The sequence below is a fragment of the Pseudochaenichthys georgianus genome, chromosome 18, assembly GCF_902827115.2.
Source record: "Pseudochaenichthys georgianus chromosome 18, fPseGeo1.2, whole genome shotgun sequence".
Taxonomy (NCBI): Eukaryota; Metazoa; Chordata; class Actinopteri; order Perciformes; family Channichthyidae; genus Pseudochaenichthys; species Pseudochaenichthys georgianus.
The window spans coordinates 3623725-3636445 of NC_047520.1; the positions used below are offsets into that span (position 1 = coordinate 3623725).

General features: G+C 43.9%; 1 protein-coding gene across 1 annotated transcript in view; it reads left to right on the top strand.

Moving 5' to 3' along the window:
- Positions 1 to 12721, top strand: part of htr2cl1 (5-hydroxytryptamine (serotonin) receptor 2C, G protein-coupled-like 1) — a 201288-nt gene that overhangs the window by 101315 nt on the left and 87252 nt on the right. The window lies entirely within an intron of this gene.

The window sequence follows — 12721 nt, forward strand, 5'->3', positions numbered from 1 at the left end:
CTTGCTCTTGCACACCCTTTCCCAGTGTCCACTTTTCCCACAATTATTGCAAGTAGACCTCCTTGCTGGGCAGTCATCCTGCTGGCTGTGTGGCATTTTGCCGCACCGCCAGCACTTCCTGTGGTCATTCTCACTCTCTCTCTTGGCGCCTCTCTCTCTGTGGATGCCGCCACTTCTGTGTTGCACCTCTGCTATGCCGTTGTGCTACTTCCTGCACGACGTAAGCCCGCTCTCCCTGCTGGTTAACTTGAGCTTTTACCTCCTCTGATTGACGCGCCTCTTGTACCGTCATCTCCAGAGTGAGGTTAGGGATCAGCTGTAGCCTCTGAGACAGATCCTTGTCTAGAATTCCCACCACGATTCTGTCTCTTATGTTTTCCTCACGAGCCGTTCCGAAGTTGCAATGTTCCGACAGCTCATATAGTGCGCGGATGAATGTCTCTGCGCGCTCTCCCGCGCGCTGCACTCTCTGGTTGAAACATGCCCGTTCATGTATAACGTTGCGTCTCGGGATGAAATATGCGTCAAATTTCGCCAGTAGAACATCATACTGCGACTCATTTTCCTCTTCCCCGTAGGTAAAAGAGCTGAGAATGTTCTCTGCTTCCTTCCCGAGCGCATACACCAGCGTGCTTACTTGAACTGGACCTTCTTCTTTGTCCAACTTAGTAGCTGTCCTGTACCGTGTAAACCGTTTCTTCCAGTCTGACCATTCGGCGGGTTTCTCGAAACAAAAACTCTCTGGTGGTTGAAACTTTGCCATCCTCGACCACTTCTGACACCATGTAATATCTTGGATATTAACAGACAACGGAACAGTTGGTTATTTAACAGGACTCTTTATTGCTGCCTCCGGTGGTTCTCTCGCCACCCCCACTTACTGTAACTGTCGTAAACATGCCCGTAACGTATATGACAACTCCCCTTGTAGTCAGTTAACAACACTATGACAAACAGCTGATCCCCGCTGTTTTTAAGAAGCCAATAGACATGAGAGCCGAGAGACCAAAATAAATAACGGAAGCTTTTGGCATATGTTTTTCAACGACTTTGCGCTCTTGAAACACTTTCTTATTATTTATGATGTAAGACATTATTTTTCTTTTACAGCTTGATGAAACCTTTTGTTTGACATCAGCCATTATAGATAATATGGCTATCTGAGTGTTTGTGGTTTGTTTTTAACTGTTAATAAAGTTAATTATTCAAAATGTCAGAGTTCCTTATTTTGAGACTGAAACTTGCTCTACTGTTCAAACATAAAAACAACAAACCTAGAATTATGCATTTGGGACTTTTTTTTTGCTTTTTCTTGTTGTACCGAACCGTGAGCCCCCAAACCGAGGTACGAACCGAACCGTGACTTCTGTGAACCGTTACACCCCTACCGGCTTTAGCTCTTCCCAAACAAACTTTTTCCCCTTAGCCTGCTCCTTTTCAGCATTTTTGTTTGTGTTCTTGCAGATGATATTTACAGCTTGGTTATAAATATTTGTGCAGGAGTATACTCCACACCAACAAAACCTTGGACTCCAGGGGCTCTTTTCGGGCAAAAGTGTGGTAGTTGTTGGGCAGTATCTGGCACCTCAGGTCCGTTCCAAACTTCTGGGGTCAGAGATGTTTTTTTCCCTTTTCCTCTTCCTCTCCCTTTCACTGTCCGGGGGGCTGGCATTGGTTTGGCCTTTTTTCTGGATGCTGCACCCTCCTGGCCACATTCTTTTCCCTCTCGGTTTGAAGGAGGCCTACTGATGGGGGCAGTGGCTTGTGCATCCCCTCTCTCAGCCTCTGGACTAAAATAAAGGGAGGAAAATATACAGATATAAATGTCTGAATTTATTTTATTGCTTTTATTTCTCCAGTGTCATCCTATCTATTTTCTAAACACAGTCTCAACTTTTGATTTGATTCACACTTTATCCCTCTGCTAACATTACTAGTTGATGGAATCAGTAACTGAATTATAATGCAATGAATATAATAACATTAGACCTTATAACAAACAACCAAAGAGGGAACGCGGAATGAGGCAATAACTGAAAGGTATTGCTTGACGTTTTTTTACCGAAATAAATAGTAGCCTCTATTGATAGTGAATCTTGAGCTCAGGACTTCACTTTATGACACAATTACGGCAAATGGCCATCCATTATAAAAACTCTTAGGACGAATTATTTTCTGCGTTATACAGAAATAACAACCGATAAATGCAACACAAACAATAAGATATAAGCAAAGTTACTCACTTTTATCTTCGAAGGGATCAATCCCGTGATCATACTCCTCTTCATCACGCCAGCTGTCAGCTTCAGAATCGGAGGAATCCACTGCTGCATCGCTAAGCGGTCCGCCAGACAAAATAAATGCTATGGCTTCTTCCGTAGTGTAACGCCGTTTTGACATGTTGGTTTGAATTTGTCTTGGGGTGTGTGTGTATGTGTATGTGTATGTGTGTGTATGTGTGTGACTGTATCTAGATATCTCGTGTTGTATTTATTTCTCTTACGCTGGCAAAATTACTCTTCTTTTGTATTACTCTCTCGTCTCCGTTTGTTTATCTCCCGCCACCAAAAACATACACAGCAACCTATGTTGATTGGTCGAGAGGATGGTAGGGGAGGGGACTTAGTCTAAAACCTTTGCTGTTTGGCTCAGACGGAGGGCCGCGTGGGTCTCCCTGACGGATCAAGGCTCTACAATGTGATGACGTTGCCCAGATCACGTCGGAGCCTCTGAATCCCGGAAGGACATATTGATACCCATGAGTGATACCAGTGAAAAGCCTAGAATCGCCGCTTTACCTCACTCTTTAAATCAGATGGATAGGATTAGCGGTTAAAAAGTAATTAAGCATTTTAGAACGCTACCCCTTTGAAGCCGCGGGTGGCTCGCTCGGTCTTTAAGGGTTAAAGGTCTCCTATTATAGTGTTTTTCATCAATACATTACAGGTCTCTGATTGGCTGAAACACCAAACAGATCATTGCAGCATTACCCATAATCCTCTCTGTTTCAGCCTGTTTCCAAAGTGCTGATTCTCGTCTGTTACTAGATGAAAATAGGAGCCCCTCCCCACGCCCTCTGAGAGAGATTTGGTTACAAAGAACTCAATGGTGCTCTAGAGGAGATTCAGGTGATAAGGGGGGGGGGGGGTTACCTTGGTTGCTGATTGGCTAATGGCTACACAAGACAACACATCGATGACATCATAAAGTGGCCAAAATCTGATCAGCTCATTTTCAGACAGGTTTTTATAGAAATGGATCAAAAAGAGAGAGAATCTTTGTTCCTGAAACTTTCAGAGTCTCTTTCCACAGAGGGGACACATGTTGATGTAGAAGAGACATGAAGAAGAGGGGACACATGTTGATGTAGAAGAGACAGAAGAGAGGGGACACATGTTGATGAGAAGAGACATGAAGAAGAGGGGACACATGTTGATGTAGAAGAGACATGAAGAAGAGGGGACACATGTTGATGTAGAAGAGACATGAGAAGAGGGGACACATGTTGATGTAGAAGAGACATGAAGAAGAGGGGACACATGTTGATGTAGAAGAGACATGAAGAGAGGGGACACATGTTGATGTAGAAGAGACATGAAGAAGAGGGGACACATGTTGATGTAGAAGAGACATGAGAAGAGGGGACACATGTTGATGTAGAAGAGACATGAAGAAGAGGGGACACATGTTGATGTAGAAGAGACATGAAGAAGAGGGGACACATGTTGATGTAGAAGAGACATGAGAAGAGAGGGGACACATGTTGATGTAGAAGAGACATGAAGAAGAGGGGACACATGTTGATGTAGAAGAGACATGAAGAAGAGGGGACACATGTTGATGTAGAAGAGACATGGAGAAGAGGGGACACATGTTGATGTAGAAGAGACATGAAGAAGAGGGGACACATGTTGATGTAGAAGAGACATGAAGAAGAGGGGACACATGTTGATGTAGAAGAGACATGAGAAGAGGGGACACATGTTGATGTAGAAGAGACATGAGAAGAGAGGGGACACATGTTGATGTAGAAGAGACATGAGAAGAGGGGACACATGTTGATGTAGAAGAGACATGAAGAAGAGGGGACACATGTTGATGTAGAAGAGACATGAAGAAGAGGGGACACATGTTGATGTAGAAGAGACATGGAGAAGAGGGGACACATGTGATGTAGAAGAGACATGAAGAAGAGGGGACACATGTTGATGTAGAAGAGACATGAGAAGAGGGGACACATGTTGATGTAGAAGAGACATGAAGAAGAGGGGACACATGTTGATGTAGAAGAGACATGAGAAGAGGGGACACATGTTGATGTAGAAGAGACATGAAGAAGAGGGGACACATGTTGATGTAGAAGAGACAGAAGAAGAGGGGACACATGTTGATGTAGAAGAGACATGAAGAAGAGGGGACACATGTTGATGTAGAAGAGACATGAGAAGAGGGGACACATGTTGATGTAGAAGAGACATGAAGAAGAGGGGACACATGTTGATGTAGAAGAGACATGAAGAAGAGGGGACACATGTTGATGTAGAAGAGACATGAAGAAGAGGGGACACATGTTGATGTAGAAGAGACATGAAGAGACATGAAGAAGAGGGGACACATGTTGATGTAGAAGAGACATGAAGAAGAGGGGACACATGTTGATGTAGAAGAGACATGAAGAAGAGGGGACACATGTTGATGTAGAAGAGACATGAAGAAGAGGGGACACATGTTGATGTAGAAGAGACATGAAGAAGAGGGGACACATGTTGATGTAGAAGAGACATGAAGAAGAGGGGACACATGTTGATGTAGAAGAGACATGAAGAAGAGGGGACACATGTTGATGTAGAAGAGACATGAAGAAGAGGGGACACATGTTGATGTAGAAGAGACATGAAGAAGAGGGGACACATGTTGATGTAGAAGAGACATGGAGAAGAGGGGACACATGTTGATGTAGAAGAGACATGAAGAAGAGGGGACACTGTTGATGTAGAAGAGACATGAAGAAGAGGGGACACATGTTGATGTAGAAGAGACATGAAGAAGAGGGGACACATGTTGATGTAGAAGAGACATGAAGAGAGGGGACACATGTTGATGTAGAGAGACATGAGAAGAGGGGACACATGTTGATGTAGAAGAGACATGAAGAAGAGGGGACACATGTTGATGTAGAAGAGACATGAAGAAGAGGGGACACATGTTGATGTAGAAGAGACATGAAGAAGAGGGGACACATGTTGATGTGAAGAGACATGAAGAAGAGGGGACACATGTTGATGTAGAAGAGACATGAAGAAGAGGGGACACATGTTGATATAGAAGAGACATGAAGAAGAGGGACACATGTTGATGTAGAAGAGACATGAAGAAGAGGGGACACATGTTGATGTAGAAGAGTGTAGAAGAGGGACACATGTTGATGTAGAAGAGACATGAAGAAGAGGGGACACATGTTGATATAGAAGAGACATGAAGAAGAGGGGACACATGTTGATGTAGAAGAGACATGAAGAAGATGGGGGACACATGGGTGATGTAGAAGAGACATAGAAGAAGAGGGGACACATGGTGATGTAGAAGAGACATGAAGAAGAGGGGACACATGTTGATGTAGAAGAGACATGAAGAAGAGGGGACACATGTTGAGGTAGAAGAGACATGAAGAAGAGGGGACACATGTTGATGTAGAAGAGACGGGGACAGTCAAACAACTGTGGAATTATGGCAGTCCCTCAGACGCTGTCCGTGGAGCTGACACATCTCTATTCCTTGGTGGTATATACTAACATGACAGGTCTATCACCTCACCAAGAGGCTTCCACCTGGTGCTGACAGACACTTTGTGACAGGTGTATTTCTCTGCAGCGATATAAGCGTTACTGACAGTTTCCTCTCCAGTGCCCAGTCGAAGGAAGGAATAATAATAATAATAATAATAATAATAATAATAATAATGTACTTTATTTTGAGATGTCAAATGTTGAGAGACGAAGTGTAGCTCACCCGGAGCAGTTTGGTTCCTTTGATGCGAGTCCGGGAAATAGTTCAAGGCAACACATCTTCATATTTATTGTTGCTATGACGATATCCGCAGTGCCGGAACAGGTTTCTATCACTTCTTCATTTTTAAGATGTTTCCAATCAAGCAATTTACCACTTTTTGAGTGTCTCCCTGCCTGTCCAGCCTTGTTGTCATACACTTCGTCATGGTTTGAATGTCTAAGCAAAGAGAACAGAGCAAGTCAATATTTGCGGCGTTGCCACCAAACACCATCCATCTTCCCCTAATACGGCTTCGCCCAGACTGCACGCCTTCATTGAGGCGAAGGGGAACATTACTCATTCCTGACAGGGCGGCTGGCCGTGTTGCATGCTCTGATTTTAAAACATTTCTGCTCCTAATGAAGTGTTGTGCTTAGATCGGGGCAATCAAGTGTTAGCAGCTCCCATAGCCACGACAATCACTCCGCGGCGGCTTCTGATTGCCGGAGATGCGACGGCTTTGGGCTTTTTAAGTTAGGGACACACATTTGACGACACATCAACACGCCCACGAACCAACATGTGCTCTCCTCAAACCCTCTACAGCTCAGCTCTACTTTCAGGCTGAGGGAAACACATGCGTTGTGATATATTTGAGAAGCTTTGAGAGATAATTCTATGTATTTAAGCTCAAGTTCAGGATGACATGGTCCCCAGATTTGTTGTACGATTAGAGAGGGACTTATAATATGTGTCTATCACACTCCGTCTGACTCCGTGATGACATGCTAACAAGCCGCTAGCGACAGAGAAAGAGGCTAACAAGCTTTGCAATTAAAATGGCCGAAGATCCCTCCCCTCCTCTCCACTCCTCGTTTTTTTTATATTGGAAGCTGGCAGAAGAAGAACGTGTATGAGGGGAAGACGTATGTTTTTGTTGTGTAAGGTTTTGAGAGTGGAGGGCTGCCTGTGGAGTCTCTCGATGACTTTCTCCACACACACACCATGTGGCCACCCACACACCCACTCACACGCAGAAGAGCTTCACACCGTAATGCAAGAGGACACGCTGTAAAATATTCAAATCATGCCGAGTGGGAGCGATGGAGGACAGAAAGAGAGGGACGAGTTGTAGTGGGATAAAGAGGTTTAGCATTTCCCCGTCATCTGCATAACGTATCGAACGCATCTCCGCTAATGTCCGTCCAATCGATGGGACACGTCCGCTCAACGCCTCGTTAGAGCTGGACATAAAGCCCTCGTGGTGCACCTCTGTCTCAGGGACTTATGTTTGGTCACTGCTGTGGATTCATGGTAGCTGATGATGGAGGCCTACTTCTTCCTCTCTGGTTGAGTCTGCGATCAGCTGCTGGGTTTGGGTCGAAAGTCTCTGTTGTCGTCTTAGACAAGTGGATGTAATCAAATAAGTATGTGAACATAACCAATAACCTCCCATAGCCAATAACAAATTAATGTAACTTTTTTTTTATGTTGTTCACTCATATCTTATTTTACCTTAACATTTATTTATGTATGCATTTTGTTTTATCTCTCCAGTTTTAAAGGATATTTTTGGTTGCTGTCCTATAGTTTACATTGGAATGATTTCAAACCTGTGCCTTAGAAATATGTGTTTACATAAATTGTGAACAAACCGTTTGAACTTAGACTAAAGTGAACTATCTAAACACTGAGAGTCCTTCACCTCACTGAGCTGTAGTATCAGCCTCAGTCTGACTGGAGAGGACTCTCCTCCACATCATTGTAGAAACATCTTCTTCTTCCGTTAGAGCAGCTAGCACCAGATGCTAATAACAACAGCGCCGGTTCCAGTGCACCCTCCCTCTCTCCCTCGCTCACGCGCACTTTGGCTGTGAGCTGCGGGCGCCAGATAAGCCAACATCCCCCATTTTCATCACTTACAGCGCCCATCGTACAGGGCAAATGAAACGTGTAACCGGGGTGAAAAGGGTGTTACATTTACTTAATTGTGAATATCGTTACATCAAGGCCGAACATGAGGATGAGCCCCAACGGTCAAAAAAATAGTTTTCCCTCCCAGAGCTGCCAGCGCAGCGCCTCCACAGATCTGGCGCCCGAGGCGAATATCTATTACGTCAGTGCAACCCCGAGTTCATATCATCGGTTCATATGAAACTCGCAAATATATTTCTCTCTCTCTCTTCTCTTTTCTCTCTTCTCTCTCCTCTCTTCTCTCTTTTCTCTTCTCCCTCTCTCTCTCCCTCTCTCAATGTTGGTACGCAAATGCGCCTTTTTTCAAATGACACGGTGCTCTTTTTTTGGCGGAGCAGCGCATGCGCACCAGTTATGCGCAGCCCTGTGTATAACGCAACAACTCCCTTCTCCTCTCTCTCAGTGTGTGTCCTTCAAAGGAAAGACACACTGCAGCTGTGCTCCATTGTCTCATCTCTCACGACTAAAACTAAAATCGTACAGGTATTTTTGTTTGTTGAGCTTTGGCTTCACATCCCTCAGAGAGGAAAAGCTGCCAGGCAGAGATACAAACTCTCCGCTCTTCATCTGCAGCAACGTTGTAACGGCAGAATTACATTCATGAGCGTTCACAACGTAATCCTGAAGACTTGTTTTTGTGCTAAACGTCTGTCCAAGCAGATACATATTTCCCATAATGTGTTGTGTTTACCGTTTGGAGGATCTTATATCCAAATGCTCTACTGTGCTGTGATTCACACCTACAGCAGCATCCTCATTCCTTCACCTGAATATGCCACCGTGTCTTCACTAAACTCCCACAGGAAAGTGGTCTGAAACCATAACACAGTTCCCAAATCTCATTTTAAATGGATGGGTTGAACTACTACGAGTCTCACACCCAGACCGCTTATTTATTTTAACAACAAAAATGTACTTAAGTTACTTAAAGGTCCCATGGCATGGCCCTTTCTACTGATCATAATTCCATTGTTGAGGTATTAGTGTTGCACGGTGTACCGATACTTGAAAGGTACCGCGATGCCTTGCCGTTAAAAACGTTACGATTCCTCCGTTTCATTAGTATCGTACTTTAAGAATGTCGGGGGAAAGTACTCCGGTCAGAAAGCGCTGTTTTAGTAACGGCCGTGTGTGTTCAGCGCTTTGCTTCCACTCCCTGCACTGCGGCCGTGCCTGCAGTCCCTCCCCTCTCAAGCACGCTCTAAGTCCCTCCCCTCTCTCGTGCACGCTCTAAGTCTCCCCCCTCTCAAGCACGCTCTAAGTCCCTCCCCTCTCTCGTGGACGCTCTAAGTCCCTCCCCTCTCTCGTGCACGCTCTAAGTCTCCCCCCTCTCTCGTGCATGTGAGAAAGCGAGAAGCATGGCTGCAAGTGGGAGTGCAACTGCCGCTGCGCCTCGGCTTGTTGACAAAAAAGACGCCAGAAGTGAAAAACAAAAAAGTTGTTTGAGATGATGCTTCATTTTATTTAATATGAATTCTTGTCATTTATTTTGTTTATTGTTCTCATTGTTTAAAGGTTTGTGTTCTGGTTCTGATGTGAAATAAAGCACAATAATTACATTGAAGACTGTTTCCCTTTTTTTAAGAAAAGTATCGAAAAAGAATCGGAATCGCAATTCTTGACTTGGTAGCGAAACCAAAATGTTGGTACCGTGACAACACTATGAGGTCGACTAGAACAGATTTACATTGCTCAATGTTCCAAACTCACCTTGGTTTCTCACAGCATCTCTGTAAAGTCTGTGTATTCACTCTCTGTCCTACACGGCTTGTTGGAGCTCCTGCGAGGCGTTCTGGGGCAGCACAGACAGGTCTTTCTTTTACACGGGGACGGGTAATAACCAGAAAAGCATGACATGGGACCTTGAACATACTTTAAATAACATACCTAACGTCCACCACATACTGTTCTCTCACAAGTTTAAATGACAACACGTACTTAACGTATGCGACAAACTCTACTTCGCCATGACATTTTACAAAGTCATTTTATTTCACTTAAAAACTTTAGCCTGGTATTTTAAATTGGCATTGCAATCCGACAGATGGGTTGCCTTTATAACGTAGACAAAAATACAGTTTTGTTGTAAGGGAAGGGTTGTAGTTAATGGCACATATGGAACATACTAAACGTACGTAGCCGGCTTCAGTAACGCGACCAACACAGGCGACTTATTTGAACCCAAAACAAGATAATTAACTGAACTGAAACAAAAGGGTTTGCCTAAATTCCGAACATTAGTTAAAACTGCGAGAGAAAATCCCTTGAAACATAATCAAGTATGTGTTTTATTTGAATGAGATTGCACTTTTGAGCAGAACAGAAGGAATGTGTTAAATATAAGAAGGAACGTCACAAACGGTACGTCAGAGAAAATGTCTTCTCTCTCCTTGTTCTTTTTTTAGCAGCAAGGTCACAAAGTTATTTATCTCCGCTCTCCTCCTCCTCTCACGTCGTCTCCTCCACTCCCTCCTGACCTGACTGGTGATGGGACACAATAAAGCTTCACACGTCACTACGGCCTTCGAGTGCCTCCTCGATGTGTGTGAGTGAGTGAGTGTGGATTGAAGGTGAAGGCTCCGGTAATGTCGCCGCTGACCTTTAGATTGAAGGAGATCGTCGGGAGAGAGGGTTTTGGGTTCAAGCTAAATGTAATTCAATAAAGTCTGACTCATCCCACTCAGGACATGCATGTGGAGTTATGTCGAGCAAAGCCCACGGGAATGAGAGTGAGAACATATTCACAGCTCACTTAAGATCAGTGTCTGATACTCAAAGGGCAACACAGAGAAGTGACGGAAAAGGTTGTAAAGATAACGCTGGGAGTTGGAAACATACGGTATGAACATTTTAAACATGTACCCATTCTATCTATGTCGATCTGAATACGTGGTTAACGTTGTGAAATGGCGATACTTTACCCACTGAAGAAAATAACTTAATGCTGTATGACGGGAGGAAGACCCTCATTGACATAAATAGTTTTAGTTTTTTAGTTTAGTCAATTTATTGAACATGTCAGAAACAAAAAAATATAACAATAATATATATATTCTCTTTTTTTTCACTCAGATTAATAATTATAACAAAGTACCAACAAAAAAAAAGAATAATAATAATTTTCAGATAGTCTCTGTTCATGTTCAACAGGGGCAAGAAGAAGCTTAAAAAACGTTTCTGGTCCTCCCCCCTCTAACATATATTTTTCTTATAAAACATTAGGTCATCGTCATCAGCGACATGTTTGACTTGTTAATCTTTTTTTTTTTTTAAATAAATAAATGACTCCACACATTGTGAGATTGGACTGTTCTGCCCATCTACACGCCGGGACGTTTTGAAATAGAGATATTTGTTATGTTGAGGCGTCAAAACGACTTGGTTTCATTTTGGAAAAGATACTGTTTGTTAGAGAAACGTAACTTCAGTCCACGTTATTTCTTTGGTTCCACACAGCCTGTGTTTACTCGACCCATCCATACACACTGTCTTCCCCTTTGCTACATATCCAATAGAGTTCAACAATACTGATCAAAAAGGAGCTGTTGGCACGGACTAGGCGACATGTTGTCCGTGAGGATGGCTTGTTAACGCTGCTCTGTATGAAGCAGACCTTCTCATATTGTTCTACTTTACAAACGTATTCATCCTCTTGGACCATGTGTCCAATACCTCATTCGCACCAGCGGTGTTTCCGGGCCGGTTCGGAGCTGGAGCTTGAAAAGCACCGGGTTTTCCTGTTCACACCGCAGCGGAGCAGCTTCTTAGCTCCGGAATCCGGTTTGTTTCAAGCACCAAAAAATTGTCCGGCTGCAGCAAAAGCACCGCATACGTCACGCTTACGTCGAGGCGGGGGCAGGGGCGGGATCAACTCCTGAACAACAACAACAACCCAGCGTTTTATCCTGTTTGTACACAACGATGGAGAAACGTAACAAGCAGCAGTGGTCCACTGAAGAGACCAGCTACCTGCTGGGAATCTGGTCTTCCAAAGAGGTGCAGAGGAAGCTGGAGCACAATCGGCCATTGTTGTTGTTGTCGGTGTGAGGGGTTTCCGCGAGGTTTGGCTTTATGAAGCAGACACGCAAACGGTTACGTCATGACGCAAACGATGACGCAATGACGCAGCACCAGTCGGACTCTGGGCGGTGTGAAAAGAGCCGGAGCTAAACCGAAGAACCGGTTCTGAACCTGAAAAGCTCTAGCACGGAGCTTGAACCGGAGTTGCGTTGGTGTGAATGAGGTACGAGAGGATGCGTTTGTAAAGTCTCCTCTACAGCTGGCCTGATTGTGAATCGCCTCCGCACCCGCCTCTCCCCTGAGTAGACATGCGTATATTCTTAAAGAAGAATGAGTATTGAATAGCTGCATTCTGTTATAGGGTGTGGATCTCTGTTGGAAAAGGGTTACGTTACCCTGACCCGTTATGTTGTTCGTGTATGGTCCCTCTTTAATTTGAAAACCAAGTTATGTTTAAGCGTGAAAGCTGTGGGCCTTTAGCTGTCAACTGTTCAAACTGTGATCCCCAGTTCAATACATCTGACAAATTCGACTTGGTCTCTACATATTTGAATATATATATATATATTTTTTTCTTGTCAATATTTTTCAGTACAGTAGGATATGTACATTTCGGTTAATCGGTTAACCGTTTTTTTGCTTTCAAATTCGCATCCCTAGTGTAGAGTAGAATCAGTGAAGAAGTAGAAAGAACAGATCCCCCCACATTCTCCACCTGTTCAAACTGGCATTTTCTCTA